The sequence below is a fragment of the Lichenostomus cassidix genome, chromosome 1 (assembly GCF_008360975.1).
Source record: "Lichenostomus cassidix isolate B80296 chromosome 1, HeHo_3.0, whole genome shotgun sequence".
NCBI lineage: Eukaryota > Metazoa > Chordata > Aves > Passeriformes > Meliphagidae > Lichenostomus > Lichenostomus cassidix.
Genome location: NC_139479.1, coordinates 17,871,015 through 17,887,346, shown reverse-complemented (window position 1 = coordinate 17,887,346; position 16,332 = coordinate 17,871,015). Strand labels below are relative to the sequence as shown.

At 39.9% G+C, this 16,332-nt stretch overlaps 1 long non-coding RNA gene across 3 annotated transcripts in view; it reads right to left on the bottom strand.

The window, feature by feature from the left end:
• LOC146444290 (uncharacterized) overlaps window positions 1-16,332 on the bottom strand; it is a 77,672-nt gene that overhangs the window by 37,360 nt on the left and 23,980 nt on the right. The window contains exon 2 of one of the 3 annotated variants that reach the window (XR_014849998.1): window positions 15,469-15,595. The exons of 1 other annotated variant lie outside the window; for it this stretch is intronic. This is a non-coding gene — a long non-coding RNA (uncharacterized LOC146444290). Of the gene's footprint in view, window positions 1-5,106; window positions 5,192-15,468; window positions 15,596-16,332 lie in introns of those variants that run through there. One more of the 3 variants, XR_014850000.1, reaches the window with a different exon arrangement.

The following is a 16,332-nucleotide window of genomic DNA, read 5'->3' as shown; positions in this document are numbered from 1 at the left end:
TAAAGGCTTATGTTGGCTGTGTTGGTTCCTCTACAGTCAAGAGACAAGTTTCCTAAAACCTCCAGACCCCAGCGTTTGGGAGCATGACCATCTCCTCTGAATATAAGGGGCCCTGAGAATCTGGGCAGCCACCCTTGATCTTAAAACCAGTGAGTGAATATTCCTGATGCCTCCTTCAGATCCTGGAATTATCAAAGGTGTTGTCCTTTCATCTCCATCATCTGTGGTTTATTCCCAAACTAGACCTAAGGAAAGAGCTTTTCAGTTTCCTGCTTTCCAAACACTTCCTCAAAAAATGTAAACCAGACCACATAGAGAAAATTAAATTAAGATTGGAAAGGAATTTTGAGTGATTTGGGAGTGATGAAATGAGATACTAAATCCACTTTTTCAATACTTTCCACATACATGGAAAGAAAGCCATGCAATTGAAACTGGAATTTATAATGCACTTAAAAAATTTGTAAAGAGGGGTAATAAAGTGCTTTCCCTGCTATTTTGCTCCTTATAGTTTAAGCAGTGCAGAATCAGCCTTCTACCTTGCCAAAAAAATATGAAATTTTAAACAATTATTCTCCCCAAAAAATGGAGAACTTGTAAAATCCTGGATCTGGTACAAAATGTAACTAATTTATCATTTAACTTAATTTTAAATCCAGTTTTTACAAAACTTCTAGTTAAAAAAAAAAGATGAATGATTTTAAAATAAAATTTCAGTTTGACACTAGAATGTGAAATAATCTAGTTTTGAAAATTTCAGACATATCACATGTACAACATCAAAGCTTTTTTCTAAATATTTTCGGTAAAAGGGCTAGTCAAAACTGCAGCATTTTCACTATCTAATTTCACCATCCATTTAAACTTAACGAAAAGCCCATTTAAACAAAGAAATTAACTGTTCCAGATTCAGGGAGTTTCCACAAGTAGTTTCATATTTTATTTTCATTTCCTTGCTATTAAAGAGGTGTCAAAAATAAGCCAAGTATTACTATTTACATACTCTTTCTATATTTAATTCTGGTGACACTCAATGAAAGCTTGAGAAATCAGAAACTTTCTGCCTAATGTTTGCTGGGAGGTGTCACTACTGGTAGCTGGGAGAAAGAGAAAATTCCCCAGCAGTTGCCAGTGCATTTGCAATCTGCAAAGCAATCCCATATTAATTTATTTTTCAGTGTTGATGTTTAGAGTAAAATGAGTTAAAACTAACATGATTGTGTATCTTTGTTGGATTGGGGATCCTTGAAGAGGATTTGCTCCATGATGCCATTACTTATATAGTAGGCTAAGCATGAATAATATGTTTCTCTCAACGTATTTTGTTCCCCTTTCCATTTGTCCTTCTGATAGACTTTCTGGAGCAAGACATTGCATGAAATCCATGCTCCTGTGATTGGCAGAAAGGTCTTCTTGTGACTGATTCTTTTAATTTCTTATTTTTAATTATGGTTACAGGGCAGTTCAATAATGCATGTTACCTAATGTATCTTGTGACACTAAAAAATGTAAAATCTATTTCCATAAGCATTGCTGATAGGAACCAAGTAATGAAACAGGTAATAGAAAGATCTAGGTAGATAAAGTAATTTTCTGGATGCACCAGTACTGTCATGTTAGCCTTCAAAACCAGGACTGTGCTGCATATTCTACTGGTACTGTGCAGTTTTCTTGCAGTTTTCTTATAAACCTTCCAGCTAAAAAGCCAAACAGAAGTGTTTGCTTTTTAACAGCCTTTTTATGAAAAGGAGCTTGGGAGAAGTTAAGATTTGAAACATGCAGAAGGTGTTTTCATGTAAAAAATTGAGTTCATGATTTCTGATCCACAGTGATGATACATTTCTATTTCCAAGTAAAGGTCTTCCTGTGCAGCATTTACTGTCTTACCATACTTTTAAAGACAGTGAGATTTACAAGGATGTAATTGTTGGTCCAGACAACTTCTAAAGTAATTTTCACACCTAAAATAATCCCAGAATACCAATTTAGCAAATATAACTACTTCTGACTTGCCTTCCTTGTGTTTTACTTGTCCCAGAAACAGAGTTTCACCCTCTTTGAAAGATTATTTTGACTACCTATCTATTTTGTGAACTCCCCATCACTCCCTCGGCCACTCAGAATAAAAATGTGTTATATTTAAGGGTATCAAAGACCAGAAATACTCCACAATTGCATAGACTTCCAGAGTTTAAGATCTCAAACAAACCCTTTATCAGTGGTAAAAGTGTGTAAAACAAACCAATAACTTACAAAAATAATTTTCTTCTAATATGCTAGCAACTGATCAAATAGCATTACTTTTTCTTACGTTTTCATGTGACAAATACTCATCAGAACAAATCATAAAGTCAATCATGGGAAATTCCCCCTGAAAATGGCATAACAGCTGACTAATTTCCTCACAGCACGGGCCTAGAAGTACACAGCTAGAAATAGTATAAGGAAACCAAATTGGAAGTTGAAGGTTAAGCCTTCAAGATTTTGAAAATGCCAAAATTAGAAATGGCTTCACAGTTTCAGCTTTGCTTGTTGTACCAGGTGGCATCGCTGCTAAGCCACGTGGTGACATTTCTGTTCCTCACCACCCAGTCTCAACCACCCTGTCCCACCAAAGCCCAGCACAGCCCCCAGACATGAGGTCCTTTCCCACCTCCAGCCTCACCTGACCTGCAGATCTGCCCTTTTGGTGGGCAGGGCACACTCTGCAGCTCTGGCCTTCTCTCATGAGAAGGAGAAAAGGCACCTCTGGCCAGAGGCAGGTAACCAAAAGTGCCTCCAGCATGGATCCTGAAGCTGCCCAAAGCCTGCAGCTTTGCACTGCAGTTACTGCTGCTGAGCAGGATGTTTGTGAGCAGGGCTGGTGTGGCCGACCAGGAGTGTGGGCACACCTCCCTGGAGATGCTGCTGGGCACCTCCCACAGAAGGAACCTCCATGGCCTCATGGCAACTCTGCAGCCAGGGAAGGGGCAGAAAAGGCTGTGACCAAAGACAGTCTCTACTGGAACAGGACACTTCTTTAGGGGCTACAATATGGAGAAAGTCAGCAATTGGCTCCAGGGTGATTCATCTGACAAGCTTCAAATCCCTGCCAAAAGGGAGAGTGGTGACAGATTCTCAGCTAAAAGACTGCATCATATATCAGCTTTAACAAAAATCTTGGGTATGAAGAGATTTACCTGCCACTTTTTAAGTTCACAGCCACCAAGCTGTGAACATAGTGCCTCTAAAATGTCAGCAGGAGCCCTGCCACTTGCTGCAATTGTGGGAAACTGGAAGGAGAACTGTACAGAGGAGAGCTGCTGGCAGTGTCAATGGAATGCTGCTGCTTCCAGCTGGAGGGCACATTTCTTGTGCCAGGACAGCACTGTCCCTCTGAACACAAGGAATTCCTTTTTTCCCTGCTAATCACCACAGGTTTAACCACCAGACTCTGCAAAACTACTGCTGCTATAGATGAGAAAGGCAGGGAAGGACAAGAAAAGGCTCTCTTAGGAGTGAGGGCACACGAGCAGTTTGACCACCAGAGGACAAGAATGCGGGAAGCAGAGGATAGTCACGATTGCCATCTAATGGCCAGGAACCAAAAAGTAGAGACGAGGGAGAGATGATATGGCTAGAGAAGGGGGAAGTGCAGGCTTGGGGCTGAGCCCTACTACCTGCTTCCATTTCTAACTGGAAATTCAATGTGTGGGATTCGCAGCAGGAAATGGCAAAAGGTGTTTAGATCTGACACCGAATTTTCTATTGAGCCCTGCAAATAATGTGGACAGTCAAGCTGTGCTTATCATACTGTTACATGTTCTTTAATGCAGGAAATGTTGCAGAATATCTACATACCTTTGGCTATTCTTTAGAAAATAAGAAGTAGAGAGGGGAAAAAGACCTGTTTCCATTTATCCATTTATAAGAATGCTGCAGACAAAGCACATTCTTGTTTAAAAAGTGTTAACTGCTCACCAGAATCTGTTTTTCTTTCCCCAGACCTTTCCAGAGTGCCACAAGCTAGAGGAAGAGTTTTCACCTGCAGAGTGCAGTGTTTCCCTAAAAATCTGGCAGCATGCATGATCACTGACATTGTAAAAGGTACTCTCCCACTCTGAGCAAAAACTGTTTTTTTACTAAAGACAACATGAAAAAACAATTACATTTTCTGAAAGAAGGTGCTCTTAATAATGATCATGCTAACCGGGGAAATTATGCGGTAAGGTTCAAATATGCACAGCTGTAGCAATCTAATTACAGTGATACTTTCTGGCAGCAAATCTGTTTAAAAAAGTGCCTAAGTATTATGTTTAGCATGTGAATAGATGGTGAGACTAACTGTGTGCTTAAAGTCAAGCAAATGATTAAGTTTTTTGGTAGATCACACCATACTTAATACGCAGGTTACTGCCAGGATGACTTCCTTTAAAAAAAATCTATTATTTGGTTTTTTAAAAAAATCTTACTATTTGGAGACATACACCTACTTCCCCGGAGGAGTTTGTTTTCACTTGTTTACCCAGAGCATCATCACATTACCATTCTACTTTACTCAGAAAAATTGAGTTGAGATTAATCCTTTTCCTTTTTTTTAGGAAAAGTTGGAGAGAGGAAAATGGCTAAAAATTTTCTTTTGGAAAGAAATATTACCTATTAATTATGGTGTTTGTTCAACAAACATAGTATATAGTTCAAATATGCAGCCAAAAAACCTCTGAAGCAATCTTTCAGGCAAATGGAATGAGTACATGCAGTCAAGGAAATGGAAGAAAACCATACTTGTCCTCGGCTACAGCAATGAATTCCACATCCACTTAACCTGTCAGGTTGTAATTTAGTAAGAATACTGCTTGGACCAAATCTCTACTTTTGCACCTTGTTAAAGTACATATAATAAGAATTTAAGACACAAATAATATTGGCCAGACTCACCAAAAGATCAACCATTTTATTTTTGGCAGCCCTTCACCCTTTTCAGAGTGGGATTGCATTTCTCCCTGGTGTATTGAGTGAAGGGTGCACTTCCATTAATTTTAATGAGTAAATTTGGCTCAGGTTTTAGTCAACAATGAGAAAGAGACACTGCCATAGAGGATTTATCTGACTGCTGTAGACACTTACCTTAGGGTCTTTGGCCTTTGGAGGTGTACAATTCCCTCTCTGGCTGCACAGAGGGAGCCTGAAGTGACTAACTTTGGATGACTAACTATTTAAACACCTGACTTTAAGAAAACAAACCCCAACCATATCTTTAAGAGTACTTTACCCCTCTCCCCCCTCCTTCCCCAGGAACTACGTGGCTTAGTATGCATGACATTCCTAAAAGGGGAAGGGGGGAGGCAGGGAGGGGAGGCCAAGGGGGAAAGAGAAAAAAAAAGTTCTTTTGCACTCTACTTCCCTTTCAGTTTCTTTCTTAAAACGGATGTGGGGAGCCATTAAATGTCAGCTCAGCCAGCCTGGCTCAAAGCTCAGTGTGACAAGGTCATGCAGAGGTGGTGAATGAATGTACTATGAATTCAGCAGAGCACTGCTGGCTGCTGCAATTCTGAAGGGGTCATGCAAGCAGGGAAAATGAAGGAAAGTGAGAATTTTTGCACAGAAATGGAAAGAAATAACAGTATATGTACTTTGTAGTTCATACCTTGGTGTTTTTTAGTTTATCATTATTTTTAAGCATCATTGTACTTTCAAATCTGGTCTGCTATTATTGTTAGAAAACTAAGCAAGCAAGAACAGTTGTGCTGGCAACTATATAAACAGAGACAGACATGCTAGAAATTTTTCTGTGGGCAGAGGAAGAATCTGGCAGGTATGCAAAGAAAAAGAAAAGGGACAGTTAGGAATGTGTGAGAAGGCTTGGAGAAGAATGGGAATCAGGCAGAGTGGCACACATGAGAAAAGATAAGCTGTGCTTTGTTTTGTTTTATTTTGCACTAAAGCACACACATATATCCAAATGAATGTGCACATACACACTCATAAAACTGCATGGTATGATCATGGTTTATTATAGTGAAACTTTTGGCTTTTCATGACTTGAAGAGTGTATTTTGTGACCTCTATGGTAAACTAGGATTCACATTTTTTTTCTTATGGAACAACAAGATATAGAGAAACTCCTTGCACTCCTTGATATCCATTGATACTGCAATAATTGTACAAAATGTTCAAGAACACAACAATATGCTTAAAAAAAAAAAAAAAAAAGAAGTTCCAAAGTTCACAGCACCTTACAAAGCATCAGCTAACAGTCAAACTGGTGTGAGTGGACTGCCTCAAGATGATGCACTCTGTATCCTGCCCTGGGAATCACTTTCCATCTTCACAAGACAAAATTAAAGATTTAACTACCATTGTCCAACCTATAAATATGATTTTTTTCCTGCAGCAGGATCTGCCTGGATGACACCATGAAGCAGGTGTGCTAATTTTAAATGCAACTTCCATCAGGATGTGGAGGCTTTCAAGAATCTCAGCAGCAGCAGGCTGTCTGCCTGAGAGAGCAATTTCCCCTTACAGCTGGATTGAAAAAATACAGGAATATGTTTAGGCATTTGCCTTCATATTCAATCAGGACATAGGGTTTACATATTTTACATAGTGTTGAAGTATTTTGTAATGGAACAACTCATTTCTTCATTGTTTCAAACGCTGCTGCCAAATACACAGGAGAAAGTGTGTTGTCCTATAAGAGGCTGTGAGTAAGCTTTAAAATATGGATATGGGAATAGAACATGCAAGCATCTGCCCTGATTAATTATTGGTATCTGCTAATAAGATGTAAGTTTCTGATTGTCCCTTTATCCATATGAAAATGATAGGATTAATATATTATGAAGCAAATAGGTTTACATACTGAAGCATTTTTGGCCAGGACAGACACTACAGAAAGCCTTTGCTCAAAAAAAGAGGGATGGAGCTTGGTTTGACCTTTGGATCTCAGCTGTGTGATCTCACTCCTGGTCTCAGTGATCACATGCTGTGATTTCAATCTCCATCCAAATGGAGAGAGAATCCAATCCTTTAACCCAATTCAGAGACTTGCTTGTGCCATCAACACTAAGACTTGTCCTGTGTCTTCACTGAAGATTTTGGAGGTGTCAGGGTGATGGTGCAGTGAGGCACAAGAGCCCTGATGCTGCCGTGAGAGGAGTGAGAAGTGACTGGGGGCTGTGGTCGCAGAGCTGTGAGGGCTCACATGGTGGGCCGAGGGTATGGCTGTGCACTGGGCTCAGATGTGCTGCCAACCAGCAGGAATCATAGAATCACAGATTCACATTGGAGACCTCTAAGATAATCCAGTCCGACCATTAACTCAGTGCAGCCAAATCCATCACTAAGCCATGTCCCTTAAGTGTCACATCTACACGTCTTTTAAATACCTCCAGGAATGATGACCCAACCATTTCCCAGGGCAGCCTGTTACAGTGCTTGATTACCCATTTGGTGAGGAATATTTTCTTATTATCTAATCTAAACCTCTCATGATTGCTTGTGACATGGGAGAACCTCCTTTCAGATGCTTGCAGAGAGTGGTAAGGTACCTCCTCAACCTTCTTTTTCTCCAGGCTAAACAAGCCCAGCTCCCTACACTGGTCTTCATAAAACCTGTGCTCCAGACCCTTCACCAGCTCCACTGACCTTCTCCAGACATGCTCCAGCACCTCCATATCCTTCTTGAAGTGAAGGGCCAAAAGGCATTATTTATTCCAGACCTTAGAAACTCAGACACTTCACCCCTGTGAGTGCTATGGGTTTAGTCTTGGTTGGGCTCAGAGATGAGATGTGACAGAAATTAATTTCTTTTTAAAAAAGAAAACAAAAAATGGAACAGAACATTGAAAGGCTGCAATGAAAATCCTGTGGGGTAGCAGAGGTGTCTTTCCTGGCTCTCAATGCATCAAGTTGTGCTGTTCATCCATTTTTTTTAATGCCAAAAGGAGAATTATCCTGATAATTCTTCAATAGCAGAATTATCAATATTTTGGAAGCTGCTACCCCTCCAGAATGTCTGCAAAGGGTCAAATATAAGACAAAGAGAAACATTTCCATCCAAGGTTTCTTTACATTAAGATATAATTTTTGGCACTTCATTTCACAAGAAAGACTTCCATTAATATCACTGTGACCAATGTGGGAAGAGGATACTCAGGCAGGGGATCAGCATTAGCTCCATTGATTCCTTTGTGCAAATTGCAATCCTTTCCACTCAGAGCACAGACTGTGGCTTACACCCCAAGTTTAGGAGTCCTTAGTGGACCCAGTGATTTGCCTGGAAAATATAGGAACAGGCAAGAGTCTTAAGATCCCCATAAAGCCAATTTCATGAGGAAACCTCCTCAGTCAACAGATCCCAAGTTAAGTTATCAGACCTACTTAGTGTTGACTTTAAAGGGAATTAAATACCAAATATCTCTTAGAATCTGGGTAATGCATTGGTTACTAAAGGTCTCATATTAGCCATCAAAAAGTTAAGCGACTATTGTGAGGTAGTCCTTCTGCACTCTCCTAAGGTCAATGGGATGGCAGTGAGAGGAAACTGGAAAGTGATTCATTTCCTCAACCTCTATTGGCTGAATTGGCTGAATCACCTAAACGGTTGCAGTTATTGTGGGAAGAGTCTGGGCTACAGCTGCAGACTGACTTTAGGTAGGATGACTCGCATCCTCTTTGATGCTTTCAGCATCAGTCAGGGCAATCAGGGAGTGTCCATTTTTTTGCAAGTGAGACTAAGTTTTCCAAGTCAGTTCTGTTTTTTTGAAAAAGACTGTGTCCATCAGGCTGCCAAAAAAACCCCCCTCTCAAAACACCTCTTACCTTGGTAGAGGACGATTGATGATTCTTCCTTTTAGTGGACACATTTTGTAGGGGTTTCCCATCCTGGCTGTATTTCCTCAGTTTGGTTATGAGAACAGGAGCGGTCTCATGGGTCCTAAGGGAGTCAGGATATTTTACACTTATTGCTTTCCCATTATCCAAAGAAAAAAATTGGATTGGCTTGAATCCTTGTTGGCAGTACTTTATCATGATGTTATCTTCTGGGTATTCAATATTTTTTCTGAGGCTTGAAGGTAGGCTGTTAAGTCTATTATGATGCTGTGTTTCTGTATTCCACCATTTAAAAATGGCTTTAGACTTAGATCTTTACAGCTTTTCAGAGATCTCTCTTGTCTCTTCCACATTTTTTGAGGAACCCCCTAAGTTATTACTTTGATTTGCTCAATAAATATCTTGTCAAATTTCATCAGAATGATTCAGCTTGAACACATTTATCTCAACTTCAGTGTCTAACTCCATCTTCCCTTAGTTTGAATGCCATTCCTGTGTTCATCTGTCTAAATTAGTGTAATTAAGTCCTTCACAGAATTTACCTTTTGGCACCCAAAGGCATAAAGTATTTTCTCATTTTGTTTAAAATTTCTTAGGGACACTTAAGTTTTAGCCACTCATTTGCTTGGAAGTTTTTATTTCATGATTGTGGATACTTTATAAGTCCCACCCCATATTAAGGCAGTTGGGCATCACCATCGAGGTACAGCAATTGTCTGGAGAATGGGAGATCCTGTGGTTTCAAGCCATGCCCCTTGCACTCATGCTTCTGCAACGTTTTCAGCCCACCATGGTCTGAGGTTCAAGATGCTCTCCTAGTATGTTAAAATTTTAATCCCACAGGGTCTGAGTAGCTCCACCTACCTGGAGGTTACCCCATCTTTGATGCCAGAGTGCAAAGAGCAGGTACTAGCACATGCTGCACCTCTGCTCTGCAAAGGGCCAGGGGACATTGCAAGGGGGGGACAGAGGGGCCCAGCATCCCCCTGAGCACCTGTGAAAGGCACCACCTGTGGGAAATGCCTTTGGTCCCTCCATAGTCAAATCCAGGAAACACAATTACAATCAGGCTACATCCTCCCCTGCAGCTTCCTGAGCTCCCATTGTAGGATAAGTGTGGTGGCAACATTAAGGCAGATTTGGCTCTTTCCCCTGCTCTCCAGGCTGCACACTGAAATGTTCAGTGAAGCATTGCCTATGTTGGGCATCTGGATTATGGCAGGCTGGATTTCATCCATCTAGTGCTGATGATGTATTTATAAAATCTCAGAGGAATATTGATATTACGCAATCACACGAGTAGTTTAATACATCATTTGAAAAGTGGCAGATTTATATAAAGTATTTAAGATGCTGAAAGAAGAATTAACCCAAATTCCCGTTTAAATATACAAAGTCATTTTACAATGTCTCTTGAAATCTTGCCCAAAAAAGGCTTGGGTCAAAACTTTGTGTCAGAAAATAATTAATCAATTTTCTGAAGGAAGCTGATCAGTCTCAATTTTTACTTCATTCTTTCTCCATTACCAAATCAGTCCTTTATCTTTCATTCCTCTCCTCTGCCCATTCATTGAAAGCAGTAGCTTTCTCTCCCCAAGACAGTTTTGCCTAGAAGTATCAAAAGTAAGTCTCTGATGTCCCCACCTCAGCTGATATCACACACCATCAGCCCCCCTCATAGTCTGGGTGTAGTAGGGGGTGGCCACCAAATTGACCTATTTTGGCACCAAACCACAGGACAAAGACAAATGCTAATGGAATATATATTTAGATAATATCCATGGCATGTCTTAGCTGGTGCAAAAGAAATAATGGAGCCTCTTAAGGTTTTAAATTAAAGGTAAGTTACTGTGGATGCTGGATGCAGATGGGTAACTACTCAGATTAATAAATACAAATAATTTCTCGTGCCAGCTGACTTTGTATTATTTTCCCTGAATCAAAAGGGACTTTGGGTATTCAAAAGATCCAATGGCTGCAATAAAAACAGTAGTCCCATATGTGACTTCTTTGTCTGTGTCTAGTTTCAGTTATCACAGTGAGTGTACTGTGGTCACTGTGCTTTGCTCTGTTCTCTGCCTAGAAAACGGAGAGGCAGTCTTGAAAGCCATTACAAATACCCATTTCAAGAAAAAGCATCCTGATGAAGACTTAATAAAGGCAATGAATGACACATAGAGGAAAAAGAATAACTGGGGGTGTTTGTTTATCACTTGCCCTCATGTAGCAAAAGCAGATCTCCAGTGAGAGTGGAACACCATGCATCTGCTGTTGTTAAAATGATTTCTCATATAACTAAAAATTAACTGTGTGAATTCCCACTAGATATCACAGCGAAGAGTTTGGTAAAGCTCCTGAAAAGTGCTATGAAACAAATGCACAGTTAGGGTCTGTTCTCCTGCAGGAATATAAAGCCTCATGCCTCACTCCAAAGCACACTGGTGTTCTCACATCAATAACAGATGCAGAAGCATCCATATCTAAGTCTTCGCATGGATCCTTGAACTCTGCCATATTGATCACTTACTGTACTCAGACCTGAATATTTACCTCCAGCCTATTTCTCCTGCTGTTTCTAATCTATGGCACTATTTTTTCCTCACTATCTGAGTTCAGAGTCCCCATAAAAGATGTTTCCCATAGGTTTGTTGTTTTTTAATAAAGCAGTTACCTATTCTCATTTCTCCGTTCTACTAGTCCTTGCATTCTAATGTCTTTGGAAGCATCATCTTAATATTTTCCAGAAGCAATATTAACACATCATAGAATATTTTCTAAGCATATGTTAAAACTCCAATTACAATTCAGCTAATGAAGCCATACAAATGTTCAATTAAATAAAACATATGCTGTGCAGTCTACCCACCAAAGTACTTGCCCAGCAGTTGACTGCAATGAGATTATATGGATTCCTCTCAGATCTGCTTCTTCAAAGCTTTTGGGGTGACTTACTGACTTAGAATATTGCAAATTAAATTGAAAACTAGTGAGTTTTCAATTTCTCTCTCTGACTGTACGTTGTTCATAATTTCATTTTTACCCAAGAACTGGAAACTGAAAATTCTCAGCATTTCCTCTTGACTGACTCCCTTCATATTTCTTGCTTATCCTCTCTTCACTTAGGAAGGAAAAACACCATAAATTGTAGGTTTCTTCTTTGTTTTTCTTGTTTTTAACTTTAAAAAAATGGGTAAAACTGGTCTGCAAAATCTTTGCTTCATCTTCCAAATAAATTGTCTTATTTTCCAACTACGGTGTAAACAGCAGCTATTGGCAAAGTCAGCAAATCCAAAGCAAGTTATTTATGGAGCACATGACCATGGAGTTGTAAGCCCACACATTGTAGATGGATGGGGATGTTGAAGCAATTGTGCCCAGTGGTATGGGCTGAAGAAAAGTGTTTGAACAAATACCAACAGAATCTTTTATTTCTCGTTGAAGTATTCTATGGATTAATTGAGACAGGCAACTAAGTACCATACTGCTGCTATTAATAGAGTTGCATTCCTGTTTTTCTGATAACCTGGTATTACTCTGGGAGAGGATATGTAATTTTAGATTACTCATATTAATGAATTTTAGAAAAGAAGCATACTATCTAATTATTAACAGTATTCCCTTAATGCTCAGAGCCTTCCTCATGGCAGCGTGCTGGAGCTGCACAGAACAAAATGATGGGTTTAGACACACTGTAGGAATTGGAACAGTCATTTTACTCACCAGCAAATGATAAATTAACTTCCTGCTGTAACACTGCCCAAGCATCAGCAGGAGAGAATCTCTTTAGACCACTGTAAATCATTACTCACTCAGCAATGAAATCACCCCACATTTGCAGAGTCCTAGTCCCTCACTGTTTTGAAGAATTTGAAGTAAATTTGAGATTTTTCAACCTCATAGCAAAGATGGTGATAGTAGTAAGATGCATGTGGACATTACGTTTGTGCATGAACCCACTTCAGGGCTATGTTTCAACTCAGGATCATCTTTTAATGGGTGAAAATGTGTGGCTGGGTGCTCCTGGGATCTAGATGGGAGAGCTGAGCAAACTGGGCTGTGCAGTACATACTGCTACCCTCAGCGTTAAGCAGGGGTGGATGCCACAGGATGATGAAGCTTTTCAGGAAATGCATTTTGTCTGAGGAGCCTGAATTTGTCCTCTTAAATGATTTTGGTCCTGTCAGTAACACATCCAAATAGAGAAGACTCTCCATTGCCCTGCTGCTTTGCTTTCATTTTAGTGGTGTGTGAACTGGATGTGCAACATTAACCCTTACTGGGTAGGGTGTTCTCCAACAAGGTAAAAAAGGTTAATGTGAATGACCCTCAAATTAAGAAATATCACTAAAACCATTGAGTCAATATAGCGTAATACAATATAATTTCATAGGTATACTATATTATCATATTCCATTAAAAATGTACTATGATATTGTGCTACATTTTTATGTTGTATATCATATGTATTACATATTCTATATTCTATGTTCTATTTTATTGTATATACATTATATATATGCAAAAATACATATTATATATTGTATATTATACATATACTATATATATACATGTACAACTAGTGTGGTCTGACCAAACATTAAGGAATTCTGAAGTGATGCAATTTCTAGATCTTTGATAAACTTGGTCAAGAGCAAAGCACAGGGTGCTCAAAGCAGCTTATGTGCCTATTTCAGAACACATATGGATCTTTTCTGCTCAAGTTGACCTGCAGTGTCTAAAGCCTGTGTTTCCTTGAGTACTGATGTTCAATCTGTGCAAACCCATGGCAATCCCCAGTAAAATCTGAACCCTACAATTCATATATATACAATTGAGTTCCCTCCAAATAACCAGCAGACTAATCAGTGGCAGAACTAACACTAGCAGATGCAGTGTAAAGTTTATTGTGGGAAAATGAATCCCTTATGGAATTGGAGAGTGTGTCTAAATGAACAGAGTTAACAACTATGCTCAGCATGTATTGGAGAGAGAGAAATGAAACTTCTCATCTAGTACACACCTCCCTCCAGCTGTCCTGTTCAGGCATGGCTTAATTTTAGACCTGGATTCCTGGAATATCTTAGCTATTATGACAAACACTGCGGACGTGTAGCATTAAAAGTGTGTGTCAATACAAACCACAGCCCACTGGTGGCAGCAGTTCGTCACGAGTGGACAAATGCTGCTTGAGCAGCAGGAGGTCTGCACACAAACACGTCATTGTGGGCAGACAGCCAGCTCTCACATCTATTTTCATCTACAGGGATGTTCCTCTTTCTCATCCCATAATTCCAGTTTCAGAAAGACCACTGCTGTGAAATAAAAATTAAAAGTGAGGGAATTAATTGTCCGAATACAATGAGGCTGTGCATGTAAGTTGAGATGTGCTCCCTTTGGAAAGTTTGGTACCATTCCCAATTTCACACCATTTTGTATAAGGCACAATGAGAAACTGTAATAAGTGGAAGTTGGACTCAATCGCATCCTTATTAATATCAGTGGCAAACAACCATGGACTGAAAAAAGTGGAACCTACATATTTTTACTCTTTCTCCTTCTGTGTGATAGCTTGCATTCAGGTGCAAAGTAGCTGTACACCTCTCTGCATAAATGAACTCTTCCTGCCTGCCTGCCAGCAGTGACATATTTTGGCAATAATCCACTATGTCAATACATATTAGTGTTACTGTTGTTGTTTTCCCTGAGCATGTGTGCAGTAACTTCCTACCAACCTTAAAACATGCCAGGGAATGCTTTTGTTTCTGTTAGATATAAACAAACTTGTATCTATGATAATGAGCAAGAGGTGACACTTGAGATGCCACAGACCCTGTTACCACCAGAAGCTGTGAGTAAAGCTGAGGGTTTGTCTTCCTGCTAGGGAAAATGGACATTCTTCCATCTGTTCCCACCATCATTTTTTTCTGCCATCAACCATGTCTGTGGGTGCATGCATCTAAGCCTGACACTTTATACACAAAATTCACAAGCTTTATCAATTTTTAATCTCTAGACTGGTCCCTTCTGTGTGGAACAATCTGAACACTCCTATGGGCAAAGCGGTGCATTCCTCAGGCCCCTGCCAGCCTGTCTTAATGGCTGCAAAAGCAAAACTAGTCCAGGTGAGATTGTTTGAAAAAGTGAGACATTGAAATAGCCTGAGAAAATCCTAAATACCTACCAAGCACAGGGTCCTTTTCAACCCACACAACCTGCATGTGTGACTTTGCTTCAACAGATGTCCCTACCAGTCCACACCTCTGTTTACGCTTTGACATTGTAATTCCCCTGCAACTTAAAAGCAAAATGTGAGAGAAAAAGACTCAGAAGTTTCAGAAACTGTGTGGGTGCCAAGGAGACACGTTTGTCAGGTGATAAGAGAGCTGTGAGATGAGAGATGTTGTGAGAGCTGTGCCTTTCATCCTCAAGAAGGATGAAAGCCCCCAACACACACACACACACACACACACACTCCTAGTCCATGCCACCTGTGGAATACACCAGAGAAAACAAAAATCCGTGGTTGTGGTGTTACAAGGAGCACTTCTTCTCCCCTGCTTTTTGCAAACAGGCACTATAAAGAAAGCATCACATCAATAAAATTTAAATGACTGGATGTGCTTTACCTCAACAGCTTCATCACTCACTTCTTACCCTGGTATAAGATTGAATGTCAAGGACGTGAGTCAGGTTCTGAGCAGACCTCCTAGCTATTTTCATGTCTTGTTGCCTGGCAAACTTAGTTTCTTCTATTTTCTTCTTCTTTTTTCTTTATTTTCTCCTAAAATTAAATTAAGAAGAGAATAGTTCTGAGAAATAAATAGATAGATTAGATAGATAAACGCACGTGTAAGCTTTGAAAAACCTCACCTGCCTACAACCTTACAAGGGACTAAAGATTGTTGCACTTATATGGTTCTGGGGAGTTGAAACCAAAGGAGCTTGATAGCTGAATATGCTTTAGATGGTTTTAAAGCAAATGCCTCAGATATGGCTAGCAGCATTCAGCACAAGTGGTAAAATCCACCCAAGAAAATCAACATAAAGCAATAAACCTGGGGTGAGTTCTAAGTTGCCAACTCAGAGATAGCTACATACAGAGCACATAGCACAGGTGTGGCCTCAAGGGTAGTGCTGTTTTCCTAGCTAAATAAAATGAGTCTTGCTGTATGCTCACACACAATGACTTACACTACTCTGCTGTATCATGCCAACTTGTCATGAGAATGCTGGATGTGGAGGGAGGGAACCCCAGTTTGGAATGACATAATGCACCTAATTGATGATGCTGGGTATATTTTATTGCTCTGAAACTCCTCCATGAGTACAGTATGCAATGTGGGTATCCTGGGGATGGTCTCTATTTCCCTACTTCTGTGCTGTTTCCTAGGAGTAAGTGAACTGGCAATCCTCAAAGGGACTGCCAAAGCCCATACAATAGCCTCGGCAGTTTGACGCTATTAGTCATTGTTTCATTCTGAGTGTTTACTTCGGTCATTCCTTTTTCAATGGAATTCT